A 21,216-nucleotide genomic window follows, 5' to 3' on the forward strand; every position below is an offset into this window, starting at 1 on the left:
AGTTTGTGCACGACCCATTGCGCACTCCCCAAATGCTTGCTTTAGCATTTCATAGGTTTCCGTAGCCGTTTTGGCGAGTCTTTGGCAAGATTTTATGCACACGCCATTCCGAAATCGCAGGAGGGTCGGTGTAATGCACTACCAAAACGCCCGTAACTAAGAAACAAATGCTAATTCGATGATGCCGGCTGGCACACTGATTCACTATGAATGTAGGCCGCACCCACTAGCGGCAGAAGCTCGTCCTACTTCCGGTTCGCCCTCTATTGACACAGTCTAGAAACTTTCTGATTGCACCTCGTACATTCTGAATTCTATTCCTGTGACTCTTATAATACATTATCCTCGTTTCGTCGATGCAGTGACGTAACATACATACCGCTGTGCTGTACATATGTCGAATCTTATTCTTCTCTCATTCCTTCACTTACTTTTGTGCTTGTCTGTTGTAGCACAGTAATTTTAAATCGACCAGTCGACAGTGTATTAACATCTGTTAACTAAAACATTGCCTGGACATCAGCAACTCATAATTCTCCGTCTGTGGCTCCAAACAGCGCGGAATGACGAAGCTTACCGGACAGTTTCATGTGAGCACCGAACTCATTTGTGAATTTTTAGTGGCCTGATGGTTGATGATATTTTAAACCATATAATGTTTTTGGAGGTGATTGATTGCTGGGAAGTTGCACAGTGTAGTCTGGTAGGAATTTAACGACGTTTAAGACATGACTTCTACGTCTATGTCCAGGGTTGTCGCTGTTCTGAATATGAAGAGAAATGCAGACGTAAGGGAATCGTTTAAATGTCTATAATCTGAATGAGGAAACAGAAAACCAGAAGATAAATTTAAGATTTTTTTAGATTTAACATAAAGAGACCTCAAAAATACTTTGTTATTCTCCTATTAAATGTTTAACTGGCCGCCGTACATGTTTTATGTAAAACATAAACCATGTATTTAATAAAGTTAAGCATTTTTATCTGCAAATAATCTAACGCGAACATTCTGTGTTCTGTTGCCTTGGCGACATATACTTCACTCTGAAAAGAAACGTTTCCTTAAGTGGCACATGAATAGCTCCTATCATATGGGGGGGGGGGAGATCGTGTCCACGAAACTCAGCGGTGCTTTGGGATTTCAGAACCCCTGAGCTCCCTCTAGGACCCGTCGTGTCGAGATAAATGTGATCTTGTCGGTGATTAGAGCATTTCACTATTCCTCCCATACACTCATTCTATTTTTTTTTTCACAATGACACACTAACATTACTAACACTATTATCCCTTTATGACCGAATGGTAACTATATGTACCACCTGTTTACACAATAAGTAACTCGAATTTACCCAGAGAGTGTGTTTGTGGGTTCTGTGTGATTCTCAGAACAAACCAAATGCTGAAGTGTCGTGTTCTCTTTGAGGTAAGAAGTGAAATTTTAAATATTTGCTGGAGCTCCGGCTTCGAGTTGAGACATTATCGATTTAATTTGGTTACGTAAAGACGAATGGGTTATGTTTTGTCTGTTTTATGAACACGTTAGTTCTTGTACCCGTCTTTTCAAATCGATCGGGCTCCTACACAAATTGTACCCAGAATTTGTCAGTCACGAACACAAATAATTCTGTAGAGCAGGGTACTTTTTAGAAGCTAATAGTAAAGTAAAGTAAAGTTTGTCCCACTATACGCCATGTAGGCGTTTGGGGGGAGTGGAGGTATAGCTCCTCTCTTCCTTGGCCTCGGCACTAGATGGGGTGAGTGGTCAGCATCACGCCCCGGCCGGCTTTAACCCCGGGAAAGGACCCCGGTACCCATTGTAGAGGAGGCTGGGTGGGCCCCAGAGCCGATCTGGACGCAGAGGCTAGAGGAAAAATACTCTGCCCCCGTCGGGGATCGAACCCCGGTCGTCCAGCCCGTAGCTAGTCACTGTACTGAGCTATCCCAGCTCATAGAAGCTAATAGTATACTTATCTAATTAAGACATCTCCGACTTATATAGGACCCGAAGTTTAATTATCGTACCCTGCAACGGATCAATCTAATCCAACTCATCTAACCATGTTACCCGAAGATAATTTTAATATTTTAATTCCGTCTGTGCGTAAACTTTTCTAGTAGTCTATTCCTTTCAAAATGTTTATACCAAATACTGAACACATTTCTCATCTCCCCCATTCGCGCGCTACGTGTCCAACCGCTCTCATAATTAATTTTATAATTCTAATAGTATTTTATGAAGGGCACACATTACGGAGCTGATGGTGTAATTTTTTATCCTTTGTCCTGCTACGTCATCCTTATTGGGTCCAAATATTCTAAGCACCCTGTTGTTAAACGCGATCAGTCTGTGTTGTTCCCTCAACATGAGACGTCAGATTTCAGTCACGGATTTACGATACCGTAAACCTACCACTGATGAAGCGAACTCACTATTTCTCCCTCATCTTATATGCTACAGATTGCGCGTTATATACGAGATAGTCAGAAATTATATACGGTAGAATGTTATCTGTGAACGTGGCGATACACGCACGGACGCACGCACGAGCGACGGAATCAAACTTCACTGAAGAAATGTAACGCTACAAAGTTTGCTGTTTGTGTTTCAATATCAGAGCCTTATTTTTCTTTTTCTCCCTCTTTTATCGAAAACTTGTGGCTGGAACGTGGATTGCCAACTTTGTGTGTGACTTGAAAACTACCAAAATTGCAAGTCTTTTCTACAGAGAAAATTTTTTACTTTCGTCTTCATTATAATGCTCAGTTATATCCTAGTTAAAGAAGGTGGTACATTTAGTTACCGTCTGGCTTTAAAGGGTTAATTCAGTCTCAGTCAACCTGTCAGAACTCTTTCAGTTCTCATTAAAATATTTTTCTTTTCAAATGATCGGCAATGCTGTCGCCATCTTAATAACAAATATAGCCCACTAACACAGCTTACTTACACTAGTATCTTATATTACCATTTTCCCCATTATCTTCGGTTTGGGATACAGAGACTTGTACTGAAATCTGTGTAATTTCTATTATGGTTAATGCTGTATTTTGAATTATAGACTATTGTTCACATAATAAATATTTGTTTTATACGTTTTAACCTTGATAGATGTCATACACAGTTCAGTAAAAGCCTTTATATATTACTACCTGAAATTGGTCTAGGACGACCGAATAATATGGTGAGAAATTCGTAAAATACTGGATACTGGGAACGACCCGTTCTTCAAGTGCCTGAGCACTGCGGGTCCCAACTTTTCGTTGGCTTGATCTATAGACATTTCGGTAGGACTCCTTGGACGAGGGATCGGCCTGTACACAGGACAGCACAACACAGAAAGACATCCATTGCTTGAGTGGGATTCGAACCCACGGTCTCAGAGACCGAGAGGCACAAGGCCCACGCTTCAGACCGCGCGGCCACTGCGGACCCCATGTCGTAAAATAAGATGCGATATTTTTTATTAATATACTTTTATTTAGTTGCATAACCACCATTTCATCCTCTTCGCAAACAATGACGATAGGGCATTGTGTCTCGTTGTCATAATTTTTCACACGAATCAATGTTTTTCTTTGGCGAAGATATTTTAATTTGTCCTACTGTTATTAGCGACTTCATTTAAGAGACAGCGAAAGTCAATTAGGTACAAATGAGGGAAGCTTCAAGTTGTTTACATAAACTGTCTTCTTCATTGGTGTCGCTGTCAATTTCGAGATATATTTCTCTTATTTTAGTTTTTAGCTTCGTTCTTTGCAAAGTAATTAGCCAAAATTCATGCCCTTCGAAGAAGTTTTTTATGAATTCGAATTGCGAGTTGTAATGTTGGAACGGCCTGCAGATCTGTTGGTCTCCCCCCTCCTCTCCCCTCCACTCCCCCACATAATATAAATCCCTGCTCTGGTATGAGAAATTACCGTGACATGGATGAAGCCCGCGTCATCTGAAGACGCATTCATGTTGGTGAACCACGGGAGGCTTTGGGAAATTCTGGTTTAAAACACGCGAGCGTAGAGGAGTGTCTGAGTTCAAAGGTCAGCTCGTCTGACTCTCTCTCGTCGCGGTTTGTTTGCTTCGTTCCACGAAGTAGTGGAGTGATATCGATACTTTAGCAACGTACCGAAATTCTGGACACACAACACCAGAACTATGAAGCCTATGTGCAATGTGACAGATGTTTCCAAGTGTAGTTACGACTTTAAAACTGAAGATTGCCGTCTTCCGGGTTGTAACGACGCCAATGTACACGCCGTCTTTATGATGGAGGAGGAAGCAGGCACCTCTGAAACGTCGGTAAACTTATACTAGACTAAACGATGCTGGAAACAAGAAGACAGCCATCTTTATGTCTTTAACACTTTTTAAAAGAAATGTTTGGTGCTGACTGCGTTCCAAAATGTATTCCTCAACAGAATCTGCGTTACATTTATGGACTTAATATTCACATTCTCTAAGATATTGTAGATGCGTCATATTGTGATTTATTTAAATAGTATTAAAAATATATTAAAATTGGCCGTCAATCACAATATAAGATAATTAAAAGATTAAAGGAAAGTAATGGCTATAGGATTCCATATGTTACCGTTCCAAACAGTAGTCTGGAAGACACCTGCATCAAAATACAGGTTGTACGAGGCGCGTCCCAAAAGTAAGTTTCCCACTCGTCCCACAGCTAGCAAACCTTATATTGCGCGAAGCGACTGTGCGTACGTGATAGAGCAATGACGTAGCATGGCTCATGCACTAACGGCACTTCCCGCGTTCTCACAGTAGCATCGTTGCAGCTGTTGAAGATGGAGGTTCTTATTCCAGCTCCCGCCGACTGTGAAGTGCGGTCAGTGATAACGCTAGGCCGCACACGGCTCGACGGACAGCAAGTCTCCTGCAGGAGTTCAGCTGGGAGGTGTTTAATCATTCACCCTACAGCCCGGACCTCGCTCCCAGTGATTTCCATCTTTTCCTACACCTCAAGAAATTCCTGTCCGGTCAGCGTCAGCGTTTTGAGTATGACAGAGAGGCGGAGATGGTTGTCACACAGTGGTTCCAATCCCAGGCGGCAGACTTCTACGACACAGGTATTCAAAAGTTGGTCCCACGGTATGACAAATGTCTCAATTCCGGTGGCGAATATGTTGAAAAAAAGCTGGACACTTGCTGTATCTGTTACAATAAATATTTCCATGAAATTGTGTTTTGTTTCTGTAAACGGCCCCAGGGAAACTTACTTTGTGGACGAGCCTCGTAAGTTTTAAGCCATCTTGGTTATATTCTAAAGCAAACTAAGAGCATCTATTTCATGGTTTATTTATCATAATCATAGTTTATACAGCGTCGAGTGACAGGATTATCGTAGTCTGTGTCAGGTAGTGGACTTATCGAGGAAACCCAAGAAATACTTCTGCATCTTGTTTTTATGGTTGGGACCTGAACTCGGGACTTCCAAGATACTAAACAATATCAATAACAACTACTCGTCATTCTCCGTTAGTGAAAAAAGTGAAGTTTTGTGATGTCACTTGTGTAAGTTGAGACTATTCGTTAGTTGCTTGGAATAAATGTAGTTTTAAAACAAGTATAGATACTACAGGGTGATAGAAAAATCACGCAACACTTTCCCGACACTTGTTATGTTTGTCGAAAAGTGAATTACATTTTATGTTAAATGCTGTTGATGTTCATCGCGTTCAGTGATTTATGCATTCGTTCTTTTCCTGATGTCTGATTTATTCCGGCGAGAAGTTTCTCTTTCTTGGAAATATTTCACAGATTTTTTTTTTTTGGAGGGGGGCGAGCGCAGGAGAATCGGGAATGTATCCCTAGACTCATTCTTGTAAGTCACGTAAGAACGAGATGCCAGGTAGTGTCTGACAATGAACAATCGTTGCACTTCTGAAAAAGACATCCTAGCACTTCGACTGCTGAAATACAATTGACGGGACTAGCGCGAGCAAGTTACAGCATGACGTGGCCTCTTGCATAGTCACAGCGACATTGTGTGTGTCTATTGATCCAATCAAACTGTATTGAACTACGACCATCAATAAATATTTTAACGTGTATTGCGTGAACTTTGTATTATCCTGTATAATTTGCTCTGTCAATATGGCGACTAATATATGAGCTCGACGTTCTGAGTTTGACTTCCGGTAGGGTAGGTTGTTTTTTTTTTATCTTCGCCGGAAAGGGATTTGTAGTTCACCCAGCCTCCTGTCCATCAGGCACCGGAATTTTACGTCGAGGGTAAAGCGGACGAGTAGCGCAGATAACCACCTCAGTGTTGAATTTAAGAATGATTGGAGCTATACCTCCATTCCCCCCACACGTCTGAATTGCGTAGTTCTAGATTAAAAACCAATGAAAACGTTTTACGTAATTAAATATGTGTTTTCTTACGATAATTTATACTGCGTCTACGGGAATAAAGGTTTAGGCTGTGTGGGGGAGAATGTTGCATTGCTTGTAGATCCCCAATAAATTGGGTAAGGCTGGGTTAATACGCGACCCAGATTAGGGTATATAAGGGGTCCGTGCTGGAATGCAGTTACCAACATTCCAAAGTTATATATCTTCCCACGCAATTTGCTGAGATCGAATATTGAAACTTCACGAGTCTGATGATATTAATTCACTTCACCGAAACGAGGTTTTGTATACAATGTGTAAGCGTAAATCTTATTATTAGGGGCGGACTGGGTTATTAATTTCTCACAGTTTCCCCACCGTCTCCTGTTTCCACCAAACGTAGATAAAGTGCGTGTTATTAGGAGGAATTACATTCTGTTGGAAATCAATTAATATACGAAGATCAATGAATATAATTATGGAAATGTGGTGATTATGTTGTCAGAAGCGAATAAAGCCCACGTATATGTTAGATTTTACTGATACGATGATTGAAGTTGGTTTCCTTTCTGAATGAAGTTAATAAAATGAACACATGATGGGGAAGATTTAAATTATGTGTTTGTATGACGGGTTTACATTAAAGTTGTCATATAAATTTAATTTTGGTTTGTATTAATCCAACAGTAAGTCTTACAGTAACATTTTTACTTTACGTATGATATTTATTAAGGTTCTGAACTGTTGTTACGAGACTGCAAGTCTAAATTGAGATATAAAGATATTAAATATCCTTTAATTGTGGTGAAATTCAGGTTCTGAGAACAATGGCGACAAGTCAAACTTACGTTAATGACTGAGCTTAGAATATTTTTTTATTCTAGGCTCTTATCTGAAAACGTAAATATTAAATTATAAAAAGGTATACATTTATCTTTTGTTTTATAAGGAAATTAGCTGGGGGCTCTTGAGAAAAGTGCGTAATGGACTTTAAAGTTCGTAATTTTAACAATATATCGCTGCGATGTTGAAATTAAGACTTATGATTCATCGTGCGTGAGGAATTGACAAACGTGCAAGGTCGTGTTTGAAAAGTTCAAATATTCGAATCTGTAAGAAGTAATGTGTGAGCTGTGACCTGTAATTTGTCTGACCCAGGATAGTGTCCAATGGTATCGTAGAAATATCACAGAAAATTTAAGGGCGAACTCGGTACGAGTCCTTCAGTCATTAAAAATGAGTGACGGACAGCAAGGTTAGAAATTGTCTTTTTCCACTGCATATTGCATTTTGAGCATTTGAATAAACGTCAGTATCTGAAAATAATGTAACTTTTATCATGGCTAGTTTTGTCGTATAAGGTACTATGTCCTCGTTTAAGTTTAAATGACGTTGTGTCAACTTGACATTTTATTTGGATTTCTGTTTCATAGTTTGTCCCACTTGTTATGTGTCATATTTTATGCGGGGAAAATATCTCCATAGATTACACTGAACATTTTTGTGTACTGAAAGTTACGAATGTTACAACTGTGGGAAATTTCGCATATAATTAATCTATTTGATAACTGCAGTTTCTCTTAGGAAGAGCGTTTTAGATTAAATTTTGTCATTTTAGGATTAGAGTTTTAAACAAAATTCCCCTTCGGACATTAATCATAAAATTATCACTATCATAGATCACTACATTTATACACAACATAAAATTATCATATTAATATTAGGTAATAGTAGTAAAACACATTTTGTGTGTATGCGCATTTCACTTCAGTCTGTAAGGAGGATTGTTTTAACGTGGGACGTGTGTTGACTGACATATTTAGCTCTGGAAAGCGGAAGACAGCCATAACGGCAACTTTCCGATTCGATGTAAAGATCCGAAATTGATTTTACAAACATCTGTACCTCAGCAACTCCATGAAAGACAGTGCTTCTTGAGAAGCTGACAGTCGCTGAAATAGTCGAGGACTCCCAACCTTTAAATTGAACCCAGAAATTCATTACAGTTTTCTCAACTCTTTGCCACAAGATAATATCTTTATCCTGATAAATCCAGTTCACACGATGACACTGTTTCTTCAATATCCATTAAACACATTCACGTTATAGCTTCTTTTCATACTTTCCGATTGAAATATTGTACTAATTTTCACCTTTTCATGCGTGTTATATGCTCCACTCAGCTGTCTTGATTTGATAACCCTGATATTTGGCGACAGTTTTGTTTCCCAGCTACTCCTTAAATCGTTCCTCATAGGTTCAAATGTTCTCATTAGCATCCTTATTTTGAAGTTTCCTTTGGCTCTTTCTTCCTTTACGCAGAATTATAACATAGATATTTGATTCTTCAGGTCGGACTTGCGCCTGCAAAATTTGATCTCGTCTACACGCTACGTAGAAGTGTCGGAGATGTTGCCGCGTGATCACGGCGAACCCGTACATTAGGAAGAGAGAACCATGGAGACTGCGGATTGCTATAAGTAACGGATTCAAAGAGTTCTCTTTGCAATGCTGATAGTCTCTCGCAAATCTTGAGGCCTTTTATGGAATCTCCATGTCCATTATCGTGTTTGCAAGAGACGCCCACAGGACCCTAACATGACAAAGGCGTATCTAATCCACATTATCACAATCTTTAAACTCGATTTTAATATTATTAACCCATTTAGGTCAAGGTCTCTGAAGTGGTTGTTTTCCTGTTATCTAAATGGAACTTATTATGTTTCCATGAAAAGTAGGAATATGATTTTTTTTTTTTATATTCTAATATTGAACAGCGAACTTTGGTTGTTTTTCTGTGTATACGGAACTATTATCGTTTCGAAAATTAATCATATCATCGGAATGTTTTTTTTTTGTAGCGTTCAACACAAAGTTTTACCAATAATTCCTATCCATGAAATTGAAAATATTTTAACCTCTTACTAACAAGGGTCTGTTTTTAGAGACATCAAATCGTATACCTCAAAATGTTAAATGAACGGATCACGTGAATATGAAAGCTGCATATTTGCGAGGAATTAATTTCCACCTTTCAACGTCCACCATGTTCTGGAGTGTGATAATCAAATTTTCCTGTGTAAATAAATTGGGCTGGTGACAATGTTTCAATTACACTGCAGAGTAGCAACTATGGGTGTTCTCCTCCAACAACGAGACCAACTTTTACTTACGTCAGAAGCGCCTCATTGCTTCAGGCACGCTAATTTAACAAGGCAAGGCTTCATTTACAGGTTGTATTTTATTTCTGAACTAATGCTTGTGCATCTTACAGGAAATTTTATAATTTAAAATGAGGTATAATTTTTACTTGACGTAAACTGGATTGCATTCAAGGGACATCTCATGTACACAGTCTCTCGTGTTGGTGGACAGCTCTCTCTGATTTTAGTCCCTGAGGACTGCTGCTGGCTTAAGCTGCGGTCCCTAATGTCCTTATGTAAACGTTAATGCTCTACTTCCAACAGCTTCTGTCTGTCTTTACTTAGCTTTGCGATTTGGATTAGGCGTAACGTAGCTTTGATTCTCGAGAATTTAGAGCTAAAATATTGCGGTATCGTAACTAACAAACTAACTGTAGAACTCATCATGTTAACTCTTTCAATAACTCAGTTTTCCCAGAAGACTCGACCTTTCTTAAGTGCAACAGAATTTCAGAAATGGATCCTCGCCGACAGATACTCTCCCCTGTCCGTTCTGCCTTGTTACATGTGTCCTGGAGGTACTATTTCGAGGCTAGACAGTGGAGATAAGATATCTGACAGCCTCTATTCCCCACTTTTATCGTCGTGGTGAAAAACTCAGATCGATATTTCTGAATTTGCTCGAGATTAAGACATTAATATTATTCTATTTAAACATAGGAATGTGCGTTTTGGATATTCAGCCTATATTTTTGGTATATAAAATAAATTATTGTGATTGTCTGTTTCGTCGTGTTTAATCATCACATCCACTCTAAAAAAAAATTAGCAAGAATAAAAACCAAATCTTTGAAGCCGATGAAGAAAAAGAGAGTAGAAGAAAACTTCGCCTCATTCTTCTTTGATGCTTAGTTTCCGAGCTATAAGAATCGCCCTTAGTAGGAATTGAACTCAGGACTCTTTCCTGAGTTTTGAACCTCATGTAATCACTCCTTGTGGCTATAATACGCATTCCAAGTGCGGTGCAGTTCTGTGTGTCTATTCTGGGGTTGCAAACGGACAATATGACTCTCTCAGTTTCTACTTTATATGTAATGTTGTTAGGTGATCTTTCGTTTTTATAGGTTAATAATGTACACATGTTGATTTCTGCGTCTAATATTAAGAGTGAGAATATATAAATAGTGAGTTGTACTGAATTTCATATATCTGTCCTAATTGTCTTGTGTTTATTATAAGTTTGAAGGAGTTTGATGCACTATTTATGTCAGCTGTGTGAACATTCTCGCAGAAACTTTCTAAGTTGCGTGCGACAACGAGTGTCGAAATGGCTCCGTAACAAGTAGAATGAGCAATTCGATGCTGAGCTGTGTCTCAGTTTTGTAATTGTAGCTACCGCGAAATGTTCCAGACAGATTTTACGTCAGACAAAATAAATTGTCTTAATAGGATTTTACATCATTGCATCCGATGATTAAATGTGGTCTGTATTTCTTGTTACAATTGTTAGACATAGTTATATGTTCTCACTTATGAAATAATCTTCTTGGTTGTGTGTAGAATAGAGTTATTATATAGTTTGACAAATATTAGAGTATTTGACGCGGCAAAATCTACTAATTTTTAAAATTACGATATTGAAATTTAATTCAAACTCTGTAGTTGCAGGTTTGAAATAATATCTCATTACCTTCCATCACTACGGGACATTTGATGCGAAGAATCTGAAAAAAAAAAGCATCATTAGTTAATTCTTGAGGTGTGTGAGTTGTGTTAACAATCAAAATACGTCAGCAACGCGATGTATGGGGCTTACTTTAAATGTTTCATTTCGCGTTTGTCCTTGTGTGCGTTTATGATTCATTTAAAAACGCTGTTAATAATTCTTAAATATGGCGTTAAATACCAGGAATGTTAATGAATAAAAAGTGAAAGAAACCGGCGGAACAAGAGAATTTTTTGGGAAACTTCGTCCAGGTTACGAGAGGAGACTGAGTAACTGTTGGGTTTTTGTACGCAATATTGATGTTGTGACAGTTTGTGGTGGTTGTCGCCTCTCAGGGGTAGCTTTCAAGCGTGTAGGCGTGTATAGCACACTCTCAGTTCATACGAACGCGTCATGTGTCCGTATGAACTAACAATGCTATTGTTCCGTGTGTAAACTTAGGGTAAAGTGAAGTACTAGACCGTGCAATGTGCTTACCTGAGAGAATCATACGCACATTGTTACCGTAGTATGTTATTGTGCTGCTATTTGGCTTGATGGTGGTTAAATTAATTATTCGGTTTTGTCCGTCTAATCACAATTATATTTAAAATTTACAAATAAGATAATTAAAATATCATTTTATGTTCCACATCGAATAATCGATTTACATTTGGAACATTTTTACAACATGTTTCGGTTTCATCGAACCATCTTCAGGTGTAAAATTATATCAACAAACTTAAAACTCAATTACAATTTCTGTTGTGTAGCTTTTTGGTGATGTTTTCTGGTGATGTTCATATCCAGATTATTTTCATATATTGGAGCGAATGTATTGTTTTGAAGTGAAATGCTTTTGATGTTCTACATCGCTCCAATATATGAAAATAATCTGGATATGAACATCACCAGAAAACATCACCAAAAAGCTACACAACAGAAATTGTAATTGAGTTTTAAGTTTGTTGATATAATTTTATACCTGAAGATGGTTCGATGAAACCGAAACATGTTGTAAAAATGTTCCAAATGTAAATCGATTATTCGATGTGGAACATAAAATGATATTTTAATTATCTTATTTGTAAATTTTAAATATAATTGTGATTAGACGGACAAAACCGAATAATTAATTTAATATTTGATTCACAATATGACGCAATTATACTATCTTATTGATGGTGGTTATTAAACTATGGCCCGTGAAAAATACGGTAATGTATTCGTTTAAGCTTTTCCATATGAAATGTATTAGATTGTCACAATAAACCATAAAATGTAAAGAACAAAACGTATAAAAATAATACGTTTAAAGAATGGAGTTTGCTTTGAATTATAATGACAATCACTCTGACAGTCTCTTGGCGCTGTGAAAAATTGTTACTTTTGAAAAGCTGACAGTCAATCAGCTATCCAAGCAATCCCTTGTCCTTTATGGAAACCGGAAATTTGTTACTGGACCCTTTTTTGAGTCAGATTAATCTGCGAGATTAATTTTAATATTGTTATCTCATGTCTTCCGAGAAATATGTAATTTGGTTTCATCTGGCTCAGGATAGGGACTGCTGAACCTTTGTGTTTCATAAAAGGCGGGAACGTCTTGACTTTCTGAGCGTACTATCAGATTCTCAAGAAGGTATTGGTTAGTTAGTTCGTTATAACAAATATACGTATAAGTATAGTGTTTTCCAACTTTGGTCGCTTTACGACGTTTCGGTATGTGTTAAGTATGCTCCGTGTTTACGTTTGATTTATTCGTTTAGCTGTGAAGCGAAATGTAACTGGAACCCTTCTTTGTTTTAAGCTGTGAAACAGGGAATCTCTTATGCCCTGCCTTGGCCAACTGCTTTTACCAGGTTTTTATTCGTCTCCAGGTAAACAGTTTGCGCAATATTCGATCGATCCGTTTTTGAGTAACTGCATTGGGTTTGTAAGAGTCACGTTGACCCAAAAATAAAACCATTTCGCTCAGTTGAGCTATGGACAGAATGTTCCAAGGCTTGCACTAACCCCCGCTTCGTAACCCGCACTGAGTGTATCGTCTTGTGGTACTCTGCTATGGGCCTTCAGAACTGTACGTGTCTCTCTTGTCATACTTTTTAGTCTATCATTCCAACCAACTGTACTTCTGTATTCCTTTAAATTCTAACCTCTTTACTTTTACTGCGTTTTGTGTAGACCTGTACAGTTCTTTTTACCTTTCGTGGTTTCTCGTAATATTCACCTGTGCCTAATTTCTTTAATTCTATGTACATAGTATCCTCAAACTTTCCGTAAAGTATGTACTACGTCCTAGACAGGCGTAAGTGTGTCTGTCATGGTCTTCCTGAGTCCCTCCACAGAACGTCTGTAATATTTCCTACCGGTGGATAATAAATATTTATGTGAGAACAAAAGTGGTTTTGGCCGTCCTGATAATTTAAATTTTTACACATCACCAACTTTTATTTTTTATCGACGATAGATCACTGACGCCGACTATGTACGACTCACTAATGGTTTCTGAGGTATCAGATTCTAATACGAACGAGGGTGTGGAATAAGAACATATTTTATTGTGCAGTAAGATTAGACCACTGCTGCACATTTGGAATTCCACAACAAGGACCCCCCCCCCCCCAAATCAGGCAAAACTAATTAAGTCCAAATTAACTCAGAGAGGCAATCGACTCAGTCTGGAAAAAATGCTCATTGAAAACAAACACTAATTACATAGATCTCCCACGGATATGCACACACACATATGCTCCCGTAAGGCATGGGGAAAGGCACAGAACGCGCAGAATTCGGGTCCTTATTTAGAGGTCAGGCATTCTTTATCATTCATTCCACCATGCTCAGCTAATGAAGAAATTATTGCACAAAATTCCCCAGCATCCTTTAAATACGCTTGTGGGTTTCAGAGTTTGCATAATTGTATAGTTAAATGGTATATAAAGAGATCAATACGAGTTTATGTAAGCATTTGATGAGTGCAAGCGTACCTACGGCGTAGGAAACCGACCCAAAGGGCTTTATTAGGTGCTTCAATCATTGTTGATGTAAACTTGAAAGCAAGCAGTCCTCTGAGTTTTTGTTATTGCCATGGGCCATCGTGAAACAGAAATTGCAGAATGAAATACTGTGAAATTTAAAGAACTGTTGAAGTGGTTCATGTGGATATGAAAGAGGGTGTCTTATGCCCCGCCCCCCAACTGATAGCGAATTCCACTTTGCATTTAGATGAAGATGAAAGTAAAAGGCAAAATAGCTCAGTATAAGCCGCTTCAACGTAATGGATCACCAGACTCCCAACGGCAGTTTTATTCCCAAATCGGCGTAGCTTCTTGGAGGAAGTCATAAATTTCAATTTGTATGTTGGGGTTTGCATTAGATGATAATAAATCAAATAAAACTAGAAACAAGGAAACCTACCATCGAAGATCAGAATCAGATATGTTACCTATGTTTCAAGTTTAATGACGTTGTGTTTCCTTCCAGTTCTCTTTAGCTTGAATACAGAAAAGGAACATGTTATGATCCCATTTACGAGGTGCGATCAGAAAGTTTCAAGACTGTGTCAATAGCGGGCGAACCGGATGTAGTACGAGCTTCTGCCGCTAGGGGATGCGGCCTACATTCATAGTGAATCAGTGTGCCAGCCGGCATCATCGAATTAGCATTTGTTTCTTAGTTACGGGCGTTTTGGTAGTGCATTACACCGACCCTCCTGCGATTTCGGAATGGCGTGTGCATCAAATTTTGCCAAAGACTCGCCAAAACGGCTACGGAAACCTATGAAATGCTAAAGCAAGCATTTGGGGAGTCCGCAATGGGTCGTGCACAAACTTTTGTGTGGCATTCACGTTTTAAAAATGGCCGAACCTCTGTCGATGATGACGAGCGTTCTGGACGACCATCTTCGAGCACAACGCCCGAAAATGTTACGAAGATTCTGCAGGCCATTCACGAAGATCGACGTCGTACCATCAACGACTTGTGCGACATTGCTGGGATAGGCTATGGGACCTGTCAGCTGATTCTAAAGGAAGAACTCCACATGCGACGCATCCTGTCTGAGGACCAGAAGCAGAATCGACTTCTCGTTTGTCAGGAGCTCAAAGATCTTGCAAGAACCGACCCCAACTTCCTTTCTAAGCTCCGTGTGACTTCTTCCTCTTCCCAAAGATGAAAATTCAGCTAAAGGGAAGGAGATTTGAGACGATAGAAGAGATTCAGGCAGAATCGAAGATGGTGCTTGACAGGCTGACAAAGAAAGATTTCCAGGGATGCTTCCAGGCTTGGCAGCGGCGCTGGGATCGTTGTGTTCACTCCCAGGGGAACTACTTCGAGGGTGATGGATGAATTTAATACCTGAGATAAGTGTACGGGTTTTTATAGGCGCAGTCTAGAAACTTTCCGATCGCACCTCGTATATACATGATGTTACTGGAGCCCTATACTCCACGTAAGGACGAGCTGTCGGTCTAGGTCAAATTGGCTCTCGTAGTTCCCAGCACCAAGTACGTTTTCGCTCGCTCCCAGACGTCTAGTGTCCTCCGCAACCCAGGCAAAAATTTAATCAAACTCATATTAAATCAAATTACGAGCGAGCAGTCCAATTCGGGTTATGTTATAAAAGCCAATTTGTAACACTGACAATGAATCCCACACATAACACTCATACACAGAGTTTCCTGCTCCTTGCTTAATGACATTTTCTGTTTCGGTCCCGCTGAGAAACTTTACTGATTGCAATTACGGATAAAAAGCTTGGCTGACGGTAAACAAAATCAATTTATGTAGGATTTAAGGTTTTTACGGCTGTCATCTGAGTTCTAGGGCCATGTAGTCTGGTAGAGAATAACCGACGTTTCGGAGGCTCTTGTTGCCTCCATCATTAGGTCGATGAGTTAAGTACCTCTGAAACGTCGGTTATTTTCTACCAGACTACATGGCCCAAGATCCCAGATGACAGCCATCTTCATTCTCACTGCCGTGAGAACCTGAAATCTCACATGAAACGTACGTGCTGGTTGTGTGTATTTGGTGTCCTAACCAGGGTATAAGTCCATCAATCTATTTGAGAATTGTAATATCAGGACTAATACGAGTATAAACTACCAGTGCCTGAGTGCTTTGATTATATAGTTACAACAATATTTGAATATTTGTAATGTGGTTGTGTATTAAATCCATCTCGTTACCTGTTTAATTCAAGGTTTAAGCGAATTTTCATATATAGTTTATTTAATTAAATATTTACGACTCTAAAACGTATTTTAAAACCAGTTTTTAACTCATGGAGAGATACTAATTTTATGTTGCTCGATTCTAATTATGTAACCCTGTTTTTTAATATAAAAGTGACCTCTAGCTGCACAGGTTACGTTAGGTGAAGCTGATAGTCACTTAGCTACTCATGTAATGGAATCCGAATGTTCATTGTCGTGTTCACAAGAAACCGACACTGATCCCAGTCTTAAGCAACTTGCATCATATCCCATTTTCTTAAGATTCACTTTAATATTATCCTATGTGAACTTAAGTCTCACAAGTGGTGTGATCCCTTCAAATTGTCTGATCAAAATTGTGTGAGATATCCTTCTGGGTTGTGACGCCGTATATAAACGTTTCGAATAAACATAATGTTTCCATCTTCGTGGTTAATGAAACGTACTTCGTCAATAACAAATTAAGGCAAGTCATCAAGAAGAATATGTCTCTTTTCTGATTTATTGCGCCGTGTAGTCTGGTAGAAATTTACCGACTTTTGAGAGGTCCTTGCTGCTGACATAACCCTGATGACGGAGGCAGTATGACCTCTGAAACGTCGGTAAACTTCTACCAGACTACACAGCGCAAAAAACAGAATTCAGACATTTATATTCTCCCTGCCGTGAGAATCTGATATCTCACAAGTCATTAAAATGTTTTGATTGTTATTGTAAATTTATGGTAACTAGATTGACAGGCCACATATACAATAATGATGATAGCTTCATTAGCTAAGCTGCTTAAGACACGGTGCATTACGTATTGAAGTCAGGAACAGAAAATAAGTATACAGTTTAGTAATTAAGTCTCTTAGTTTCGAACACACAAATAGAACCACGTGAAGATGACCAATAAAGGTCGAAACACGCAGTGAATTCTTAATAAAAAATTACAACTATAACAACAAATTGTGTGGACGGACTGTCAACCTAGCGTTCAACACACAACAGGAGCATCCATCAGAAATCATAATTAATGGTATTTTATTTCTTTGTCAGAAGCATCATACCGCAATCGACACGACGTTTCTCACGTCTCAGAATTCAGATTAATGTATACCAAACTTCCTGCTGTTACTTTATATTAAAATAGCAGAGATAAAAGCATTTTGGGACCCCCCTGTTGCGACACCCTATCAGCGCTACCCTGTGCAACGGACCCCGACTGTGAGTGTTAATTAGGGGCGGGGGGTGGGGAGCTCCCGTAGACATACGGCCCTGTCATCTCCACAGCAACGCTCCATCTACAATGCTACCTACATCCAATGCAGACAAAATCCCATTGATTCCGACCTGCCTCAATTACAGACATGTTAGGCAATGACAAGCCTTAAAAAGGTACACACGGTGCCCAGATGTACATTCCCTTCGCATTAAACTGCACGATAAATTCACTACAGTATATCTCAGAATAGCAATTTAAAATATATTTCAATATGACAAAGGTCAAACCAGTTCAGTAGCTTATTTTCCATGCAGCAATTACATTTTTGATAGAAATATAGCTTCTGCAGTTTTTTAAAGAACCGAAATTTATTATTGAATCAAATCGACATCTTCAAGCCATATTTCTTTAGTATCCATTTTAATATTATCCTACCATTTTATTCTATATCAGTTTGTCTCTTCCTTTTAAGCTTGTAAATTACAATTGAATAAAAATTTCCTTGGATATTATCCATCGTCTAGTAAATATAAAACGTAAAACGACGTTTCGGAGATGGGGCTCTATCTCCGTCTTCAGGTTCCTACACAGTTGGGCCCACTAGATAGAGCTAATCCCTATCTCTGGGTCGTTTTACGTTTTATATTTACTAGACGATGGATAATATCCAAGGAAATTTTTATTCAATTGACTCTTCACCATCGTCAAGAAGTTTTAGATTTGTAAATTACAGTTTGTATGTATTTGTTATATTCTACACCTTGTTCAATATATGTCCACAGTTTGTGAACACGATAATGTACTTTTGGGTTTTGTGAAATCCGGGTAATGGATTCTTGAGTTGATAGTTCTAATTGAAACATAGAAATTAATGTGAGAAAGATATCTCAGATCTTTGTAACAAAGTCTGTAAGAAGATACTTGTTGGACGCCCAGAAGAAACTTTATGAAATGTATCGGGCACATACGTCGCTTAACAGAAAGAAACGAAGGGAAAATGACCACTTCAAGATATGTCTTCTGTATCCTTATCGCTGGAAAAGATTGTGTTCAAAGTTTTAAGTCAAAGACTCAGAGAGACAGTAGGAGTAGAACTGCTGCTTTGAGATACAGTAACTTCTTCTAACTTCGGTAGACAGTGGACGCAAGGCGGGAAAGAACGGGCCTCGAAGTTCTTATATTGGATTAGCGTCACCAGATGTAGTTTATAACTTTGTTTCTAGCTGAAGTCTCCGCCTTTGATTAACAGCATTTGTTTCCATACACCTCGTCTGATACTTTTTATTTGCAGAATTTGAGAATTGTCACAGCGTTACGAGTAAAAAAAAAGTTGGTTCTTTTAAAATAATGTGTGAGAGAAGGCGGACAATTATTGATATTTTAAGGACAAGCTGAAAACTTCAGCTAAATACAGAACAATATTTTCATTTATAGGGAAACCCATAATCGAGCTGTAATCTTATTTCACCATTAAAATCTTTACAGCGATATTTATGACAGCCAAAGTTGTTCGTAACTTCGCGTGTAATTTCACGTATTATTTGTCACGAAAGAGAAGGAGGAGTTGTATTTCAGGAACTAAGTTAGTGGAAGTAAAGTCTTAAATTGCATAATGAGGCTCACAATTTGTACTCCTCACCAGATATTCTTAGTATGATTAAATCGAGGAGGATGAGAGAGGCAGGAGATTAAAATATTTACAAGATTCTAGTCAAAAAATCCGAAGAAAAAGATTCCTTGGGAGACCTGGTGATGGATGGTAGAATGTTTTTATCTGTGTATTTGAATTATTTATTAATTTTGTTGTTTGGTATATTAAGGTATTTTTTAGTATTAAGATGGTATTCTCTTGTGAAGATGTCTTCTGGGATGTTGCACAGTGTAGTCTCTTAGAGTTTGACCAACGTTTCGGATGTGTTTACTGCTGCCATCATCAGGGCGATGATGTAATATGTACCTCTTATCCTGTTATTAGACCTTACATAATCTTACTCGCTTACAGCGACGTTAAATAAATAAAAATAGTAACGCTCACTTTATGATTGATATTTTGACTTTTGTGACTGCACCAACGAAGTCTGATTTAACCCCAAGGTCACAGGTTCGAATCCATCGCCGTTATTTTGTTGTCGTGAATTCTCTTGCTGATAAGTTTCATAATTTGTACGCGTCTGCGAACACTGTTAGAGGACCTAATGAAGAAAAATGGGATTGTTCTTTCATTTGATGCCCGGTTTTATTGGTTTTGGTAATTACCTGCTGGTACCTTGCGTTTAAAGATAGTAATTTACAATCAAAGGGTCTCCGATATCACCGATAAATAAATACGTTTTATTAAAAATTATAAGACAACTCCATGCAACAAATTATTTCTTGAGAAGCTGACAGTCGCTCAGTTGTCAAAAAAATGTCCCGCCATTTATGGGACCCAAATTTCAGTCAAAATAGTCATACCCCAATCAGGATTTGAACAGTGTGCCCTCCATACGCCAGCCAGTAGCACTGCGTATAAGTTAACATGGACCCATCGTTTACTGCAGTGCTCTGAAGTCTTTTTTTAAAAGCGGGAATTTGTCAAAATATAACTTTGGCTGTCGTGTGTATTCCTTGAGGGACTTGCGTTTCACAGGTTGTAAATCACTGCTTTTTTTTTCTCTCTCTCTCTCTCCTGTGGCGTCATTTGTCACTATAACCTCCGTGAGTCATGTTACAGACAAGAACACCAATGCCATCTACATTGCAACTATTGTAAACGGCCCGAGCTGTAGAAAAACAATTTCAGTTCAAGCAAGCCACATTGTCAGTGACAGTAATGTGAATTGATAGTTGGTCAGGTTTGCGTTTGATACCAGGTAATTAAAATAAAATATAATGTCAGTATTAAGAGGATAAATACAGTGTTATCATACAGTGAATACAGATTTTAAAATTGTCACAACGGCTTTACAAATTACTGTAATGTGGACTTGTTCGTTACGCAGAATTAAAATGGCGACGAGAGATCGCGTAGGCTAAAACACTGCCTGTTACGTGGAAAAGATTTTTAGTTTCGGAATTAATACTGCGACCATTTAATTGGTCATATCAAATTAAGCACAGTGTAAGTTCGGTTATTTTATGTACAAACAACAACTTCGGATTGACCTTGGCGAAAATACACAGCGTGTGAACAAATATGAAATGTTTTAACTTTGTGTGTGAGTGTAATGGACGAAAGTTACGTGTTATCTGCGCGTGACCTTGGTACAGCTGTAACATCACAGTCAAGGAAAATATGTTCCTTGCTGGCTACGGGTAAGCATTTGACTACGCACTATTTATTCTTACAAATGCATAAAAACTGAAGTTATTTCACAAAACTATTATATCACAGTATTAACTAACTAACTAACTAACTAACTAGATGGCTTATCGAACCCGAAGGTTCATCACCGAACTAACCAAAGCCCTCCATCAGACCCTGTCCTGGGCCAACAAAATCCAGTCTCCTTCAACTCCCATCTCCCGTAGATCCCGCCTGAGATTATCCTCCCATCTACGTCTAGGTCTCCCCAGCGGTCTCTTCCCCTCAGGCTTCCCAAATAGTGGACCCAACCAACCAG

General features: G+C 38.6%; 1 protein-coding gene across 2 annotated transcripts in view; it reads left to right on the forward strand.

Annotated features, from left to right (window-relative positions):
- The window catches only part of shg (DE-cadherin), a 406,513-nt gene that overhangs the window by 17,951 nt on the left and 367,346 nt on the right, over nucleotides 1-21,216 (forward strand). Inside the window, exon 1 of one of the 2 annotated variants that reach the window (XM_087359677.1) lies at nucleotides 20,413-20,908. The exons of the other annotated variant lie outside the window; for it this stretch is intronic. The gene's annotated coding sequence lies outside the window, so the exon portion shown is untranslated. Of the gene's footprint in view, nucleotides 1-20,412; nucleotides 20,909-21,216 lie in introns of those variants that run through there. 2 annotated transcript variants of the gene reach the window in all.

Source organism: Zootermopsis nevadensis, unplaced genomic scaffold (genome assembly GCF_977971745.1).
Source record: "Zootermopsis nevadensis isolate Lab colony 2312 unplaced genomic scaffold, Znev_1.0 Znev_ptg000032l, whole genome shotgun sequence".
NCBI classification, from domain to species: Eukaryota; Metazoa; Arthropoda; class Insecta; order Blattodea; family Termopsidae; genus Zootermopsis; species Zootermopsis nevadensis.